Below are 20,777 nucleotides of genomic sequence, written 5' to 3'. Positions count from 1 at the left end.
AAAAATCTCTAAATATCAGCCACTGGGCTTAGAGTCTTGAAAGACAACCTCAATGAAGATCACGATATAAATTTTGGGAATTTTGTAAAATCCCGGAATTCCAATTGTAACTACCAGAACGAATAGTTTACGCGTGCGAAGCCGCTGGTAAACTCTAGTATTAATATGAAGAAGAGCATGAGCGAGCATTATTTCGCTAGTCGGGGTTTATGGCAGGCATGGGACTTCTCAAGATTTTTTCTGTTAAAAATATACCATCTTTTATACCTCAGACTACTTAGAGATACTACAAACTTTTTTTTGTCGACTGTACTTGCATTGTCATGTCATCCAACTTACAAATATTTATTATACCAAATTTAAAGTTAATCCGACCAATGAAAGTGGATCAAAATAAAATTGCAAGATTCGACTCAACAACACTAAACAGGGCATATAAATAAAAGCTTTTAGAAAAACAAATACCTATACAATTTCGGTGAACGATGGCCACGATACAGGTGATTTTTATTGTAACTTTGAACACGAAGTCAAACGAAAATGGTCCTCAAATAGAATTATGGAGAAGCACCGTTTTTAATAGAAACTGAAACATAATATTTGACGTCTAGTTTTGACAGCTGTTAACTTCCACCATGACAACTTAAATGTTACCGTTGCCAGTTAATTTATTGAAATTACTGAAGAAAATAATAATTTATAATGTAGGTTAATCAGATGAATCAACGTGGCAATGATACTTTAGTAATCATTATTCGTGTATTTTATGAACTCTTATAATGTTTATCGAACTATTGCTAGAAGAATAATGCTTCGAAACGTCAAAAAAACCACAATAAAAACCTGGCAACAATACACGTGAGTCCGTAACGTGACTTTGAATAGCAACATTTTTAGTGATGGCCGATGTTTCAATTGGAAGGGATGCTAAAACGACCGTTGCCGAATTTTAGTGTTAATTTAATCACGTTTGTAGTAAGTCGGTGTTAATAAGTGAATTAAATTAATCGTAACAACATTTTCCGTGCATTTGTGTTTTGCGTGTCAATTAAATTGCAAGTGTGGTTTCGTGTTTGAATGTTTGTGTCGTTTCAAATAGGATCAGTGGAACGTTATATTGGATTACGGATCAGTGTTTATTTAATTTTCAAGAAATCGAGGTGAGTTTTATTTTGTTTCTCGGGTCGTAGGTTTAGCTCGAGGGCAGGATTGCCACGAACGCTGGACGCGTGATAGCTCTCGACTCAACCGCGCGAGATAACGGCGGATTAGAGATGGTGAAGTTTGATATGATAACATTATTTTACATCGTTCAAATATTCTTATTCAAACTTCACATTCACGGGTTTACCTAAATTTAACTTGCGAAAAACTTAATTTATTCGCAAAAAAGCAATTGTTTATAGTTTTGATATTATTTAATTTTACTTTGAACATGTTCTGAGTGAGTCCTTCCTTGCGTACATCTAAATGATTAAAATTTAAGAAATTAAAGTTAAGTAAACAATAGATACTATAATCAGCTGACTGCTACATGTCATGCTAAAGTTGTGTGTATTAGTTTTGTTTTTATTTATAATGGTCAGTACTATTTCAGAGTTTCTCAGTAAACAGTAGGATCTGACTAAAAATAAATAAAATCGTAACTTCAACTTCGTAATCGTATCTTAATCCTGTGTTCTGTTATTTTCATGTGTTTTTATGTACAATAAAGAGTTTTACAATACTATTACAATACTTCAATCAAATAAGAGTAAAAATCATATATGAGTTATATTGAGAGTCCCATCTACTTTGCAACAGTTATTGTTATTTTTAAATAGGTACTAATTCCAATTTGCAATTTAATTCTAGATAAATTCCAATTAGAAAATCTTTTATTAAATGGCAACTTTATGAAAATAGACATTCTGATATTTGAAAATTACAGGGTGTCTGAATAACCCAGTCTAGGAGCTAAATTTTATTTAAGTATTTAGACACCAACAATGTACAGAGCAATTACATTTACCACTTAAAATTAATAGTAACTGGCCTAGCCCCTACCTTAAGAACAATTTTAATATATTACTAATTGATATCCTATATTGGGTAAGGCTATCCTAGTGCAGCAATGTAGGTATGTATTTTCTTTTCTTTAATTAATTTATACCTATAAAAAATTAATAATTTTCCATTAGTGAACCAATTTTTTTTTATGGGTGCAACCTGCAAGATATTACAAATTTGCACTGGTAGAGTTGGTTGACTTGGTAGAGATCCCTTAAAGGGATGAAAGGGAAAGTTGGTCAATTGTTGTTGCTTATCTGTTTTACAATGAAGAGTTTACATACATACAAACAAATTATATCTAATTTCACTGTATTTAACAACATATATACTCATTTTGGATATTTACTCGTTTTTTAAACACATCATTTACACTAAACCACTGATTTAAAAGTTTGAATAACATGGAAAGTATACTGAATTTTAATTCTGCCTAGCACCATAGTTAATCCAGCCAGGTTAAGTTATCAGGTTGTTGGTAATAGGATAAACTTAAACTGTATTAATGACTTTAGGGGAGCATGTAACACAACACTGCCACATTATCCATTAAGTATGCAATACATCAGTAGAGAGAGACCGCCATTTCTTTACACATATTCAGTACACATTAAGAAGGAAAACAGCTTGGAAGAACATTGAAAGTATTAGTGTAAATTGCGGCAGCTTGGTACTAGGACCTGCCATGTTTACTTATGTATACCTGATAAGTGAACCTTTTTTAATGGCTAAAGTAAATAAATAAATATATGCTCTTGGTACTGAGGCAACAGATAAACAAACTAGTATGATAAATACACATACAAACATATTAAGTAACCAAGACTCATTTGTCTGAAGAAACCTCTATAATGTTTTAAACTTTTATGATTTTCACTCATAGTCAAAATACCACAATCAGGACTTATCACGCTAAAACACATGAGTAATATTTACCCTGACATTTCAACCACATTACAGTGGCCTAGTTCAGGAGTAGACTGAAGTATAGGGTGTCAAGTCTGCCCAGCAGCGCGAGTCCTTCGAACTACCCGCAATTGAGTACAAAAAGCACCGGCACTTGTATCTCCAACTACCCGCACTTGGTCATTTTTATTTGTTACCCCATCACACCAACACACAACACTTACAATGTCCGATCGTCCCACCGAACATTCATCCCGACGCCGGTACTTATTTATAACAGGATTCCATAAAATATTTCAATAAAAATAAATATTTCAATAATCCATATTTTTTATAACGTATGAAGATAGGCTACAAGTAAATACCTTAGAACTCAAGACCTACCTATCTGCAACTATGTATACAAAGCTGTACTAAGGTATTATTGGAATTTGGAAATTGCCTAGACGCCGAGTCGCGCAAGGTCGCCTGTCACTTGTTTTGCCCACTTGCTACCTACCTATAAGCACTAAACACCTGGATTTAATTTGTTAATAACTGGAGATTGGTACAGTCGAGTTCATAGACATACTTCTTAGCAAAAATATGTGAACACGACTCTGTTGTTACGGTGTAGAAGCGTCTAGATATTTTTGGTCGAATTTTTGCTTAGAGGGCCTACTTCGAAATTCGAAAATCGAAGTTCGTATCGTACCGTCCCTCTTACTCTCGTATTAAAAAGTATAAGCGTCAGAGGGACGGAACGACACGAACTTCGATTTTCGATTTTCGGAGTAGCCTAGCCCCACAGAACTATGAAACTCGATCCTACTAAGCTATACGGTAGTTGAAGATCTTTGCGAACCTTTGCGAGAATTTCTATTTTAGTTTGGTTTTAATTAATTGGCTAATTTCCATTTAGATAGGCTGGCTGGCTAGCTAGGTGCTAAGCGAGAAGGGCACAGATGGGATTTTAAGATTGTTAAACATAGACAGCTACATAACTTATCTTTTTAATTAGTCCCTTGCTTAAATAATTTTTATATTAGCCTGTACTTACGGGTTTACTCGCTTGAAAAAAGTGAAATTAAATAGAAATTCAGAGGCTACATTCTCGTGGGAATTTCCGTAAATCAAACTATTAAACTATCAAACTATTGCTCACCTTGTATTTTTTTTTCTCTGTGTATCTGTTTTCTGTATCGCTTACTATGTCTGGTGTACAATAAAGAGTCTTTGTATTTGTATTTGTATCAAATTGTGACAATCTATAGCAAAAGGGTCCTTATGGCAGCCTGCCTTTTGCTACGGATTGTCACAATTGGGGCCTTCATTTACGGTGTATTTAGAACATGTGTGTAACATACATTTAGACATCTTAACTCCGTCCGTCTAGCGAGATGGCAAATTTCATCCAAACCGGTCCAGCCGTTTTAGGCTGCTTTCAGACACGGCGGGAATCGTGCGGTTTTGAGCGCACCGTCTCTTCAGAGTATTGCTTGAGAAAGAGACGGTGTACTAAAATCGCGCGATTCCCGTCGTGTCTGAAAGCAGCCTTAGCGTGAAAGAGTAACGAATACACACACCGACATATCGCATATTTATAACAGGTAGGTGCCCATTAGTTGGAAGTAGAATTATTGTACGATGTAACCGTACATACATAGACAGCATGTTAAGTAAATGTAGGTATGTAGAGTAGATATAGTTAGTTTCAGCTGTACGGCAACCTCCCACGCAATAGCATCTAAAAATTGTATGAAAACTGGGAAGTGAAAACACAGATCCTTTTAAATTATGTTCGGCGTTTCCTTCAAATCAAGACCTACGCCGTTCAGACCTTCGCCGTTCAATTATCATCTACTTGAGAGTAGACGCTTCAAAGGAACAATTGGTGACAAATACAGGACCTACATTAGCTATGTATGACATAACAGTGGAGGATGGTAAATTTCAGTCAAGTCTGTTTTCGTCTTGACGTTAAATTGTGAAACAGGAAACATACCTGCGTCCTGCAGTAGGTTAATGATTTCTCAGGAAAACTTACGGATCTTGCTACATTTTAATACAATGAATCATTATTCATTCCATACCACCTAACCAACACTATCAGTATGAGGTAAATTGATTCTTGTGCCATAACCACGGTGTTATGATAAACTGCTTTATTTAATCATTTAACTGTAACATTATACGCCAACCAATTAATTTACTTCAAGGTTTACCACAACTATACTCCATTTAAATTAAGGTTTGAATGTTGAAAATAGCCTGAATGGCTTCGAGAAAAGTATGGTACGGCCGTGCCTTTGTTTTTGTTTTGCTCGACTTGGCGGGGGCACTACCGTGCCCCCAGATTAATGGTCAAATTGTAACACATTTCTCGGTATTTCGAATAGAAATGGACTAAAAATACCTATATGTACATTTACTAGCGGTTTTTTTTTTTACTATAGAAGTTAACACAATTTTAAATAGTTTCGTTTCGTAAATTGTACCTTATAATCTAATCCCAAACATCAGGTAACTTCCACCCAAAATTTTGATGCAATTTGGCTAAACTGCGTCAAAAAAACATAACAAGCGTAAAAATATACGAAACAATACACCTAACTCGCATAAATGAAATGTACTTACCTAATTATTATTTAATTTGATTCTAATTTTATTATAACTGCAGCGATAAGGCCGCCTATTGCTTACTTTGTAACATTATGTGGTGTTGAAAATAAATAAAGAGTAGTTGTACACTATTGTACTTGGGTATATTGATATGACTAAAGTAAACAATAAATATAATGTTAAATGTATAACTAGTTTCCTGTACTATAGGTAGGTATAGTTCAACACGTGGGCGTTTCTTTTGTCGGCCTATTCATAGAAACAGTTACTGTAGCATTTTTTACTTATAGCAGCATACTGATTTGAATCTACGTTGTTTTAATTTATTATTCAAATCCAGTTGGGTGCCTCCTTTCATGTTTTTTCGATCTTAAGTCATTAACGCGATTGTAAGACCTCATCAATCAAAAATCGCAAGGGGCAAAAAATAACAATTTAATTTGAAAGTTAATTTAGATATTTACGAACGGAGACCATGTCAACAGCTGACTGGGAGGGTTGGGACAACGAAGATCGTAGAACGTTAATAACTCTTGACAGAATGATCGTGGGCGTCGTTAAGAATTGGTATTAGTAGGGAACCTTCATGATTTATTTCTTGGGAAAATAAGTGTTTTGTTTTTTTTTTATTTTTTTTCCCTTGCCTTCCACACCAGACCACAAGCCAGAGTTCGTAGTCGGTCTTAGTCCACAATAGAGTAAGCTGCAGCCCAGTCTCAAAGCAGTTCCATTAGTCGCCTTTTACGACAACCACAAGAAGGCATGGGTCCGTCCGTCCAATCTGCGACTGTTTACCTTTATTTTGACTAAAAACTTAAAAGTCCTTAAAATATCGCATGGCTAATGTGCGAGGTACACTGTATTGCGCTCCAGAACACGCATTACTGATGTGAGTGCAAAGATTGCCAGGCTGAAATGGGACTGGGCAGGCCACGTCAGCCGCATGGAACCCAATAGGTGGGTTAAAATAGCCACAGACTGGATACCACAAAACGGTGGCGTGGCAGGCCCAGGCATTGACGGGGGGATGACCTGGACGATTTTCTTTGCAGCTGGTCAGAGATCGCCCAAAACCGGGTCTAGTGGAGGTCATGCGGGGAGGCCTTTGCCTAGCAGTGGGACATCTCTACATGCTTATAAATAATAATAATATAACGTGCGAGGTCTATTAGGATGGATAGTTTTATGCAACAAGAGCATCAGATGGTCCACTCAATTATTGCTATTGCAATTTTTACATACAATTATGCTGCCAGATCAGCTCGCTGTCTCGATCTAAATATAACCTCGGCGTGTTTCGCAAGCTAATGCGCTATGACTTTCCAACACTATTCCTAACAAACCTAATGATTGTGGAAGCACGGTCCAGTGCGCCGGCGCGTTGCAACACACCACCCCGTATGTTTCCGGAACAACTAGAAATTGGGCCGCGCGCCCATCCGCCACATTCTGCAATAAACCTTGGTTGCCAAGCGAATTTTTTTTTGGTAGTCGTGTAATCACCGAATTAGAAAATCGTCCGGATATCAGTTTCATTTTCCGACTGCATTTATTCGTTTAGGATATAACTCCAATAAGCAATCTATCCTGTTTCGCGTGCAACGAGGAAACTGACAATTTTATACCGACAGTATTTGGGAAGACCGACAGTCGTTTATTAACTGTATTTTAAACATTATAATTACACTTATAGGGCAGTCAGAGCGTGACGGAACGACTAATACCGATGCGGCAACCTCGTCAGTCGAATTTTCCGTTTTAAATTCAAAGGCATTGACCTTGTATTCTGCTGCCTCCATATCAAGGATAACCAAGGCCTCGCGTTTATCAAATCTGAATATGAAACTGGACACCCACGGTTTGTAATTCCTATTGCGTTCCGATATCGTGGCCAGTGCAAGGGAAATTAAGCTTTTTTTGTTATGTAAATAAGTAATTTCTCCGTTGTTGGCTTGGCGCGTGGGTCTGAGGTATTTTAATGGGACGGTCGGTCTGATGTCGGACTTGTTTTGGTTTGTACCTGCCTGTCGTGTCCGAACCTAGGGCGTAGTGAACGTATAGTCTACCTTGTCCTTTACCATTTTTTACATACACATAAATAAAAAACAAATATTGTTGTCACTTTGACCTGTAAATATTATAAATGCGAAAGCTTGTGAGTGAGTATGTTTGTTACTCCTTCACGCTAAAACGGCTGATAGGGTTTGGATGAAATTTGGTATAGTTAATATATAATAGTTTTTTAATGTGACGTCAATGAAAACCACGATTAAATTTTCGGGAATTCCCACTGGAATTTTTCAAAAATCCCATAATTTCAATTCAGCTGCTGGATCTAATGATTTACGTGTGCGAAGCTGCGGGTAAACATTAGTATTTAATATTTTAAGCCGTGCAACAAATATTTGGTAGGTATTATTCTCGTAATCGCGGGATAACATGTACATCATTTTGAAATAAGTCTAAGTACTGCTACCTGATTATCTAAGATCGTTACGGTTCACATGTCCTGTCAATATCAAGTTATTTTACGTTTTAAATGGTATTCCAGATTGTCTTTACTTCGAATGTCTTTCAATTCATTCAGTAGCTGGAATTTGTAAGTGTCTCATTTGTCAGCTTCACCGGTCCGCCTTCATTAAACACTGAGATTTTGCTGCCAATTAACCGCATACTTCTCTATTTAATGGCTGGAGAGAATTCGTTCAAACTAAAGGTATTTCCTACTACACGAAATATCAGTTTTTTTAATAATGTAGAAGTAAAAATTAAAGTTTATCTACGTTAAAACGGATTTTAGACGCTTTAAAGTGTATTTTTAGATTTGTATCTAAATCGAGATAAGTTCTGTCTGATTGCCATCACGTTTACTGGATTCAGAGCGAATGTTTTTCGGCCTGGTCAACGACCTAACCTGATTTGTGGGTAGGTATTACTGTATCTGGCAACCGTCAGCGTTTTTGTTTATGATGTCATTTGTATAGTACAGATATGCGAAAATGTCCGTTATGCTTGACAAGTTAACAGGTTAGCACAATTGTTTAGTTTTTATGATAAGATAACCCTCAGACTGAGGGGTGTTTGATTGGCATGTTGGTTAGTAACGTTTAACAACAGATGCTGTTATTGTAAGTAATGGAATTCACAAGAACATATATTTAAAAGAGCCTTATTTTTATACGTCCGCTAAAACACCTGTCTTAAAAGCATACTATTCTTTAATATTTTGGATGATTGAAAAAGTTTTCAAATACAAATATATTTATTTCGTTTTCACAGATATCTAAATATATAAAAATGAATCCCAATTTCCCTCGGTCACGGCATCACGCGTGAACGGCTGGACCGATTTCGCTAATTCTTTTTTTGTTGTGTTTGCTATTATAACGTTTTAAACTTTCGTGATTCTCACTCATAGTCAAAATACCACAAACGGGACTTATCACGCTATTATTACACAATTTGTGTAGTCAAAATACCACAAACGGGACTTATCACGCTATTATTACACAATTTGTGTAATAATAGCGTGATAAGTCCCGTTTGTGGTATTTTGACTATGTGTTTGCTATTGTCAGGAGAAGGTTATAAATGAAGATTTAGAAAATTAAAAAAAAAAAACTACACCGGAGGCGAAGCCTCGGGCACCAGCTAGTATGATATATGGATGTCATTCGGTTTAAAGATAGTACAGCTATGATTTACCGGTTGGGGTACAAAGTTACGAAGTATTTCGTTTTTGTTTTAATAAATATATAAATACTCCCTCCATTCCCGAAATTTGACGCGCTTCATCTTTATCGTGTTTTGTTTGATTGACAAAGAAGAAAAAATATCTACGTGTATTTTCCGATAGTCAAACTGTCGGACTAAATAGTTTTTTTTTGTCCTGAAAACTGCCCAATTAATTTTAATTTCAATTTCAATGGGATTTAAATTGTACCAATGCGTTAGTGACAGGCACCATTTACCTGCATTCCTGAGGTTCATGAGATACGCATCTGACTCCACTGTGCCGATATTGCCCTTTGTCCGGGTCGAACGGACACCGGTTTGTCATTGGCCGTTCACGTCTCGAATACTATTATAGATAATCGTTTAATTGTGTTTATGTTGGACCAGTTGAAAAAACATTTCGAGAATGAGACCTTCACTAGGTGCCGTTGGATATTGTTTTTTCTTTGCGAAGATAGCATCTACAGATATCTAAATACTTATATTATTATTTTAATTACTTGAGAAAATGTGTTTTGCTTGATTGTTGTTGTCTTTGTCGAGATTTTACATCCATAACCTAAAACGTATAAGAAATTCATGCGCACTGCATTATAACGCCTGATTCAATAAATTTTTTGAAGACTAAAGAGTTACACCTAGTAAGTCTTACAACTTACGAACTCAACTATTGTAATTATCATAAAGTTTTCAAGAGCACTTACATTGGGGACGATGTAGGTCAGCGATCAGAAGTTCGCCAATGTTCAGCGATTTAATTAGTGACTCCGAGGTGGGTTTTGCTAATCCAATTGTGTGGCTAAGTAATTGCTGCCAAGGTTCATTTGCGCTGTCACGAAAATCTAAAGCAGGCACTGGGATAAGGAAACTACGCGGAAAGAAAAAGCTTAATTATTTCTGCTCGCCATCCAACCAGATTTTCTTATGTGATGTTTCTGTTCTGTATACATGGAACTTTGCTAGCAAGTGTGATAAATAAAAACTTATACGCATTCGTGTGCATTGGGTCGATTCCAGGGTAGGCATTTGGTAGTTTTCGCGGCATCAGCGCGCCACCAGCACTGGCGCTGCCTACCCTGCTCCTTATTTAATGCATTCCAGAGTAGACAGTTGGTAGTTTTCGCGGCATCAGCGTACCTGGTGGTACTAGCGCTGTCTACCCTGCTTTTTATTTAATACACGCCGTAGAGCACTGCCGTTTATCATTTAATTTTAAACCTTTCCGTCAATAGAAAACCCGGGACAGTATAAAAACAAGCTCAATCGAATTTATCCATTACTCTAGCCATAAACTGTCCATTGGGGACTTTGGGACGGGCAATTTGCTCGGCGGACCATTGTTTGATGAATGGTAAAGTTTTTCCCGAGCACTCGCCAGTTTTGGTCGTAATTGCACCCGGCCACTTGTTTGGTCATTGCTCGGAGACACGCGATCCTAGATGGTTAAGTTTGTATTAAAATTAAATGTTTTTTGCTGCCTCCACTTTGACGCGAGCAGCCAGTTGAACTGAATTATTTTCAGGTCGCGGTAAATTAGTTTAAAGTTTTGTATTTAAGAAGTGAAATCGTTTGTGTACTTTGGTATTAACTTCCCTTGTATGTTGTTGTTGGGTCAAATCTTGCAAGTTCATTTTGACCCACTTCCAGTGGTCGGACGTGAAATTTGAAACGTAAAAAAGTTTATTTCTTCGTGAACGTGAAAAATTAAGAATGTATACCTAAAGCTGACTTTGCTGTCCAATATGGGAGCATTGCCTACAGTACTGGACACTTGTCAACAGAGCACCCTTCCCTTCGTTAGCTCAGTCCACTAATTCGATTAACGTATTGCGGACGCATGCAGATTACAAATATTACAATCCTCTATAACTACACATGTGGGACCGAGTTATAAATAGATGAGCAGATGTTTCATTCAGTCGGTAAGCGCCGAAATTGAGTGGCACTTTGTTATAAGAAGACTGCGCTGGTCTTTATAAGACATGTGGTAGCGATGTGACATGGCGTATAAAAACATTAGTTGAGGTGAGACTGATCGTAGGTAGAATAAAACAACTTACGGTTACTCTGACTTCAATTTAGATCATGCTTAATTGATGAACTAATCAACCAAATAGTTTTAGATTATTTTTTCTTAACTAGAAAGACTTTTAGATCGCCGGAAGGGATTCGAAGTAGCTGTAAAATAGTTTACCTAAATCAAGGCTACTCCTAGACCTTATTTTCTCTGGCATCACACGATAGCTCTTCATATATATATACTTTGAATCTCGGCGATCTATTTGCAACAAAAAAAACACCACATCCGTACTTGATTCGATTGTAAATCGAATTACGAACACATTGCATACAACTGCACTATTATAACACTTCATATGCAGAAAGTAAACATGCAAAAATGTAATTTCCTGCGTTTACTACGGCTTTTATTACACGGAGATGAAATCTCGAAACGGAGCTGCTTTTTTCACATAATGATCAATGGCTGTTCCCATCCGAAACGTCTTAACGCCGTTTTTGAAAACTTAGATGGTATCGCGTCAGGTTAAAGTCTGGTTTGGTGTGGTCGGAGTTGATATAGGCGCGTTGGTTGGTGATGAGGGGTGGCCAAGGACGTTCATTGTGGGAATCCGGCCGCCGGTGCGCGGTCGAGCTCCGGCTAGCCACTGTTACGGATATACATATAGCTATGCGTATATGCATTACACTGGTTCTTAAATAGGTACAGCACTGAACGTTTTTAGGAGATAAGTTATGTTGTCATCAGAGTAAGAAATATATTTTATTCATGACGCAACAGAAACATATACATGTAGATACTACTGAACTAAGTGAACCGTGATCTATTTTGGAACCTTTTCACATTGCTTGACAAGGAATACCTTAATTTAATGAAGCTTACAGTGAGAACGTTCTACGATGGATCAGAGATCAGATGTTTCGATAGTAGCAATACTTTTGTTTTGACAAATAAACTGACAGTTTGATTGATTGTCCACAGATAGTGTTGTGCGCGCAAAGTGCATCGATGAGACGCTAATAGTTCGAGGACGGGCCGCGTCACGCTGCTCGCAACACTAATTTGTAAGTTGACATTGTTTACTACCAACTGTTTCTGGTAACTTCGTCTACGTCCGACGGGAACACTTTCCCGGCTAAAAAGTGCAGATGTTGTGAATAATGTTTTGCTGTCGTATTTTGTAGGAATAGTTCGTATTTCTCTTGCTTTCTCAACTAGCTTACTGAAGTTAACGGAAGCTAATTGAGACAAAATACGACGGAAACCATTATTCTCCGGTGTAGCCTATGTTAATCGGAGATTGTGTGACTGTTAATGAATGAATTTATACAAGCGGTTGGTTCAGTTTTGTCACCGATATAGATTACACTAGATTACGCAAATGCATCTACTTCGCGTGTCCGAACCCCGACCAAACGTCGGGGTTGGCCCCATACAAAGACTGACCGCTAGTTGACTCTAATCATGACTAGTGACTGACTCGAGCTCCACGGCGCGGGCGGGCGGCGCATTTGAATCGATTTTGCGCGGACATCGGGAAATTCACATCGCTAATTCGCTCTTGAGACGTCACAGTAGATATAAAAAAGTGACACGGTTGGTTTTCTTTCATACAGATTGAGGTGTTTGCGTTATCTAGTGTAATCTATATCTGTGAGCTTTGTCAATCGAAATTATTGTCAAACAATGCAATAGCTGAAATGTTTGTTGGTGAAACAGCTGTGTAGCGTCACACAGGCGTAGCTCTTGAATCTGTAATTGCGTTGAGACAAAATAATTAAACCAGTAAACTACTAGTATTAGATTATGATTGGTTTTTTGGAGTCTTTTTGTATTTTTTATTTCAACTCCAAATTTGTTACTTTTACCAATCATAATTTAATTGCTTAGCAGCGACATCTCTTGTCTAGGTGAGCGGTTGGTTCCGAAAGAGTGTGACGTCTCTCGATGAGAGCGGAACATAGATGTCGCTAGTGCTGCTGCATAAGTAGCGTAGTAGAAATAAGCAACCTGAGATAAGTATGCATAGGAAAAATTCGTGTCTAGATTCTTGTCCAGCGGTGGTGTAGGGGTTATAGCACGCAGCACGGATTGCTGAGAACCTGGGTTCGATTCCCAGCGCTGGTCTCTTTTTCTGGTTTTTCTGTGCATCCATGTCTCAGTTTGTATTTTCGATACTAGTATTAGTTCCGTTTATTTTGACGCTACTTCCTCCTAAGGGCCTACCCTAGCTGGCGCGGGTGGTCGCGTTCAGTTAACGCTGCTCACACAATTTTTAATAGGCGTCCACGCACTCCGTGTAAACTGCGTCGCTAGCGTAGGCCTTAAGACTTCCCCATCGTTTCAAAGCCATATCCTCGCGGATACACAGCGGCTAGTTGACAAATTCCACGGCCTTATCCGGGCTGTATACGTAACGGTAGTACCCGGCGCGCGCGCACCTCCACCTCGTTTAGGAGCGCTTTCCGTTGCGACTGGTTCAAGAGAACACGTAATAATTTTGTTGACTAACTAAAAAAAAAGGAGGAAGCAAGGCTCTTAACCCGGTTGTACACATTAAAAAAACTACATACCTTAAAACTATCTTTAGGAGCTATAACTTTTTCATAAAATGAAGTATAAACTTCCATACAAATAGAATTTTCCAAATCGGTGTACTGCCACTGTTCGTGGTTATCTCAGGATGTTAAAAATGCTGTACAAACAATACAAGCGGCGGCTATTGGCTCAATGAAAAGGCGTTAAAAACAGTCATGATTTAACGTTTTAAACTTTCGTGATTTTCTTCTACTCTTGACCACGCTCACTGTAATGTGGTCGAAACGTCGAGGTAAATATTACTCGTGTGTGTTAGCGTGATAAGTCCCGTTTGTGGTAGTTTAGGTAGACCTACGTTTCTCAAACTTATGGCTCAACGTACCCCTGTTAATGTTTCTAGACGACAACGAACCCCTACCTGCCCCCCCCCCCCTCCAATGAAAGTAATAAAATTGACTGTTGGAGAAACTAAGGTTATTTTTATTTCAAACATCATCATAATATAATGTACCTATATTATTTATTAATTATTTCAATAAAAGGTACCAAATATTGGTAAGAATCGTCTTGCCAACGAAAATACAAACTGAAACAAACAACAACAAATAATTAACTTTGGAGTTGAAATAAAAAATACAAAAAGACTCCAAAAACCAATCTTAATCATCTTGCCAGTCTTGCAGCCACCATCACGTAAACCTTGTCGCGAACCCCCTAGGGGTTCGCGTACCCCACTTTAAGAAACCCTGAGGTAGACTATCAGTCATGATTTACCTACGTACGTACTTTTGCTACGTTGTACGTTTTGTACGTTTGCGAGCGTCAATATATTTATCGAAGTCAGCTTCATTGGAAATGTGATTAATTAATTTATTCTCTAGACTTAATGCTCCGCAGAAGAAGAAATAAAAACGGCTTTGGTGACAGTCACCGTATTCAAAAGTTTTATTTAACAAATCGTCTTTCAAAAAAGGTCAGTTCTACAGAGATTTCTGAGAGCCATAAACTCACAGATTATAATTTCCAGCCCATTTAAGCATAATTATTCCGCATTTCCTCGTAAAAATATAGTAAACCATTATCGAAATTTCAAGGCTGTGTGAATCACCGCGATGGTGTAATAATGGAACACGCGTGTCTGCTTATGAATTATATGTATATTGTTATAATATTTATTTTTTAAATGAGTCACTTGCATTGACGTTCTGTTAAACTAAACAATGTAGTACAATTACCTCGTTCCTTGACTTTCACACTTGGGCAAAGCTTACATGTAAGGTTAAACTACCTATTTACTTGGTATGCCCTTGGCAGATTTGCCTGTCGACGTCAAAATCAAAATGGTAACTAAACTGTCTGACATTCTTAATTCGTTACATTATTATACCTATTATTTGCCGCGATGAGACAAGGATCGGAGCTGACAAGATTTTTTACGATTATGTATAATATGACCTTTAATATGCATTACTAATGCCATTAATATTTTGCACTCTCCTTTTTCTAAACAAGCTCAAGTTTACGGCTTTCCTTTACTGTGTTTTCGCTTATCGTAAACATTTTATGTGTTTGTAATTTGCATGAAGTTCATGTGGTGACGGCGAAGGAAAATATTTTACGACAATCACACCACACAGATTCAGATCAGTAGCGATGCTCATACTTTTTTCATTCTACTCAATGTGATCAGAGATATAGATTACACTAGATAACGCAAACACCTCAATCTGTATGAAAACTAACTGTGACACTTTTTTATATCTACTGTCGTCACAGTCGCCACATCGGGGAATTCACATCGCTAATTCGCTCTTGAGACGTCTCTCAAATGTGAATTCCCCGATGTCCGCGCAAAATCGATTCAAATGCGCCGCCCGCCCGCGCCGTGGGGCTCGGGCTCGAGTCAGTCACTAGTCATGATTAGTCAGTTAGCGGTCAGTCTTTGTATGGGGCCAACCTTGACGTTTGGTCGGGGTTCGGACGCGCGAAGTAGATGCATTTGCGTAATCTAGTGTAATCTATATCTGTGAATGTGATGAATGAAAGTTGTTACAGTTAAGAATCTGTGTACTGTTTTGTTGTGATATTATTAGTAACTCAATTTTTTCTTTAATTTTATAATGTAGTTTAAAAGTGTTGTAAGTATTTGTAATTATTTTATTTTGAAAAAATGACTTTCGGCCAAGTTTCTTGCGGCGCATTATTTTTGGCAACGATGGTATTTCCGAAAGCGCTGGGGTCTATTGCATATTTAGACTAATAATATTAGAAAATAATACAAGTTACTTACTAATTAAAAAAATTACGTGTAAAAGTGCCCATTGCGGCCTATTTACTAAATAAATGATTTGAGTTTGAATTTAATATCTGTTTGTTTACATTTTTATAACTTTGCGTACGGTTACGTTATATAAATGAAATCTGCATAAAAACTGTGCTAACGTTACAGAATGAGGAAAAAAATTAGGTCTAACCCATATTTATATTCAGTAGAATGTTCCCAGAATCATGTGTACTTTTATTTATTAGATATTCACAGTACATAAAATAACAATTTATTAACACGATTTTTGTTAAATTTGTCTTTCCAAAATATGTATGTATTCTCGGCAGTAAAAGTATACGTACAACTAACTACATATTTATTTATTTTATTTTATTTAATAATTAAAAAAAAGACGACAAATGGTCCAAGATTTGAAAATAAATTTAAAAGTTCTAAACAGATCACAAGACTATTAATACAAAATTAAATTACTGGACCAGTTATTGATGTGCCTACTTTTTCGGTAGTTACCCAAATAGTACTTTTTCTAGACTTAATTGGTTCATAGTGATCATATGCTAGATATATCGAAGAGTATTGCAATGACAGAATCGAGTGCAGCGAGCTTGCGAAACTTAAATGACGGGTGCATTGCCTTCGAAAAAAGAGTAGGCTTGTTTCTTGCAGATCCTGTTGTATATTACGCGTAGAAACCTGGGCTTGCATTGAGGGTAGGCAGCGAAAGGTCTGCCTATTGCCTACCCTGCTGCGGTGGGCTGGCTGCAAGTGCAAACTACCCTGCAGGGCCACTACGAAATTCGAAACTCGAAGTTCGTGTCGTGCGATCCCTCTGACACTTATACTGTTTAGTACGAGAGCGAGAGGGACGGTACGATACGAACTTCGAGTTTCGAGTTTCGTAGTTGCCCTGCTTGGAATTGACCCATTGAACGCCAAATTCGATCGCTAAGCAAAATTCGATCAAAAATATCTGTCTGTACCTACACGCTTCTTTCTACGTGCCGTTAACAATTAGAGCGCAACTTCAGAATGCATTTGCAATTTTTTGCATATTGTGTTACGTTACGCAAGCAAAAACGAATGATGGTTTTTACATATCTAAAGGTAATGTGAATTTTGATGAATTTTTGAAATTAAGATTGGTTTTTTGGAATCTTTTTGTATTTTTTATTTCAATTTTTGAAAGTTTTTTTGCAATTTTTTAATGGTTAGTTTTATTTTTAACTCCTATTTACCCGAATGAAATTATAATTAGCCACTTCATTTTAGATAGTTTATTGTATAGTTTCATGTTGTTACACGTTCCTTTGATGACTACGTACTTGTATGTACTACTAATAGAACCTAATAATTGAAGTAAGTGTCCATATAAAGATACAAAAAAACTAATTCTATCAATTAGGACTTTATTTACGGTCCAGTTTCATTATATTCACCTACTTGTCATTTCGAATGCACTGTCAGTTCCACATAATACACGTAAACGAGTAAAATGACGTTATATTTATTGATTGAATACAGGTTTGTTTATCAACCGTGTAGTTTTAATTGGGGACTGTGGTATCGGTTGTTTATTTAGGTCACATGATCCCGACAAATATCCATGTGAATTTATAACAAATGCACACTTATAAAAGTGCCTTGCGGTGCGGCTAATAAAAAACCTGTATAGGAATGCAAAATCTTGTTTGTCTGAAATAATACCAATTTTACAGATGACAATAACTTGGATTACACTGCGGCACTGCCAAAGCTACACTATCCACGAGGCAACATTAGTACTAGCAAGCACCTAGTAGTAGTAGTGTAGTACTACTACTAGTAATAGTAGTAGCAACAGTACTAGTATTATACTACTTCCAGCTTTCTCGCTCAATGACACTGCGAGAGAGAATTATAACGGTCTTTCATACATATATACATAGGTACTTTCCTTATATGCTGAAGTTCATGTCAATTTACAATCACATGAAACATGTAACCAGATCCGCGGCTGCGCAATCATATCCAAACAATATGCGATGATTCAACTGTAGGTGATAATTGAGCAACATTCAAATTACGGCTTATTGATCATCACGAACAACCAATTGCTGATAAGTGGGGTCATGTTCTTTGCACTAAACACGAGTTAACCGGAGTACTATTTCGTTTCGATGTGTATTGCGAAGAAACTCCTATTAATGTCCTAATCACAACATACATAACATAATAGTACCCGTTTTATAATCTATCTATGCTTTCCTAAAAAATGGTAACGTTGACTGACCACTGACAGATAACGTACGAAATATGCCAGACATATGCTTCTTTTAAAATAATCACAGAGGCGGCACTAAGAAAGGATTTTTGAAACTTCTGGAGCTAATATTAATTTAATACTAAGTAAGTATAAATATCTAAATAAAAAGAGGGTTTCAGAGGTTTGTCGTTTGTGGCCCCGATGAATAAATCCAAAAGTACAAAGTGAGTAAAAATGTCTTAGAAAGTAGCCTTCGGTGTCTGTCTAAGTCCTTTTGGCATTAAACTACAGCGCAACGTCTCTAATTTTTCTCTCTTCTATTTATATTTTTACTGTTTTTGTTGTGATGTAGTGTGTGTTTTTATGTCAATAGATAAAATGTTGTAAGTTTGAGTTTGAAGTATATTTGAAATTAAAAGTAAGAAAACCTAATAATTAAACTTTTTCGCGAATTTGAAGTTAAAAATTAAGGAAATTCTTATGATTGAATTAAACTTAATTTCTGGTTCTAAAAACCAATAAACCGCGTTTCTAATTTTGTCTCAGTTATCCGATAAATTCTTTGAAAATGAAGAAATTTTCTTCATAATGTCACTACATTGTCATTGTCACCTTCCCTGTCCTTTACGTCAGCGCTCTGCTTATTTCTGGGCGTCCATTGTTCACAGTTCTTTGTTCCTGAGTATTCATGACTAATTCTTGAATTAACCGTCTGCTCGCATGTCTGAGGCTGGTCGCGGTCGGGTGCACAGTGATCAGTGCCACTACATAACTAGGTTATTGTGATAGGGAGCTTGATTATATCAACTTTTAATCGTTCGCTTATAACGTGTACGATTAAGAATCGAACACACTGTTGCTCAAATTACGGTGACGCGCTGTAAACACTGATATGAGTCACGTGTCACGTTTTTATCGCGTACTGTCCATGCTGTACCGCTCAAAAAACGCTGATGCACCCAGACCCTTTTTCCCACCGGGCACGTGCCCAGAGCCCCGTGAACAAGGGCCTCTCGTGACTGCAAAAAATACTTTCAGAATATACTGTACATTCCAGGTTTACGTAATGGGGCCTCCAACACTATGCTGAGCTGGGGCCGCTTCGCGATCTCGCATATGCATAATACTTCTTTTTATTTTAATATTATTGTTGTTTTTTATTTTTAATTTTTTAATGTATTTCAATTATGCTTTTTATGTAATGTGCGAGGTCCGAATAAAATATTTCTTTCTTTTTCTTTCTTTCCATGCCCCATGGGGCATTAGGCCATAGAACCGTTTTGGAAGGCACGTACGAGTCAAAAAAGTATTGCACCTTCCATTGCGTTTACGGGGTGTCAAAGTTTGTTGACCAGCGGGTGGAGGGTGCTTTAAAAACTTTACATAAGAGTCATATACACACACGAGAGAGAGAGAAAGAGATAGTTTACGGTCTGTGGGCGTATTTTGAGATCACTGATAATAAATTAATGTATTTATTGACCATAACAATTAAATTCAACGATCCAAGGGAAGCAGTGATCCCCTTCAAGATTTGGGTCGTTATAAGGTGCGGGGAGAGAGCAAAGACAGTGGGCAATCGACATCTCCGCACCTTATCCCTGCTCTTAATCAATTATAAGTAGTATGCCTACAGTATTGAATGTTTAGTTGTCTTGTAAAGAGTCTGCTTGTGGAGGGAGACAACTCAGAATCTCAAGTTCAGTATTGTAGGTGGTTTTCATTAAAGTGTCGTCTTCAAATACGCTGCCCTGAAAAGTGCTATATATAACTCTGACATTTTTAAAAATTAAGAAAAAAAGAATATTTTTTGATTGAGTAAATAAAAATAGATCTTTTTAAGATTACTGTAATTAGTGTATGTGAAATGCAATAAAGAATGTAAATTTGAAAATATTACGTACAGATTTTTTTACTAACTTTTAGTATTTATTATTTAATTACTTACCAGTTATTCAATTCTATGAGTGCATTTCGGAAAAATGCTGAACTCAACCTTCATTGTTAATTAGAAATAAGTGCGTTCATTCAAACGTTAAATCGTGGAGATCCATGCATCGTATAAACAAACAAAAAAAAATGTTATATTTTTGTTTTTAGTTTTATGTCATGCACCTGGTTAATCGATAAATAATGGATATGAGCCGAATAAGAATAAGTACAGACAGAGCTATATATTAAAGCAAAAGACAGCACTAATTCAGAACAAGCCACTAGGCCGTCATTATTATGCATTCTTCAATTAATTGCCTTGCGCATCAAGCATCTCCACGTCTCCAGTTTGAAATGCTAGTTGAATAAATTAATTTGACCTTGACATTGACTGCTACTAAAGACCTTTCTAAATTTTATAATTACTCACATTGCTCTTATAAACATCGCTTGAATTACTGTTATAA

General features: G+C 36.9%; 1 protein-coding gene across 2 annotated transcripts in view; it reads left to right on the top strand.

The window, feature by feature from the left end:
* The first annotated feature begins 876 nt into the window (after positions 1-876).
* Positions 877-20,777, top strand: part of Synd (protein kinase C and casein kinase substrate in neurons protein Synd) — a 108,137-nt gene continuing 88,236 nt past the window's right edge. For both annotated transcript variants that reach the window (XM_074098706.1, XM_074098707.1), the window contains exons 1-2: positions 877-1,160; positions 12,293-12,375. The gene's annotated coding sequence lies outside the window, so the exon portion shown is untranslated. The remainder of the gene's footprint in view (positions 1,161-12,292; positions 12,376-20,777) is intronic.

The sequence above is a fragment of the Choristoneura fumiferana genome, chromosome 15 (genome assembly GCF_025370935.1).
Source record: "Choristoneura fumiferana chromosome 15, NRCan_CFum_1, whole genome shotgun sequence".
In the NCBI taxonomy this organism is placed as follows: domain Eukaryota; kingdom Metazoa; phylum Arthropoda; class Insecta; order Lepidoptera; family Tortricidae; genus Choristoneura; species Choristoneura fumiferana.
Note: the sequence above shows the minus strand (reverse complement) of the source record. Positions and strands in the feature narration are given on the sequence as shown.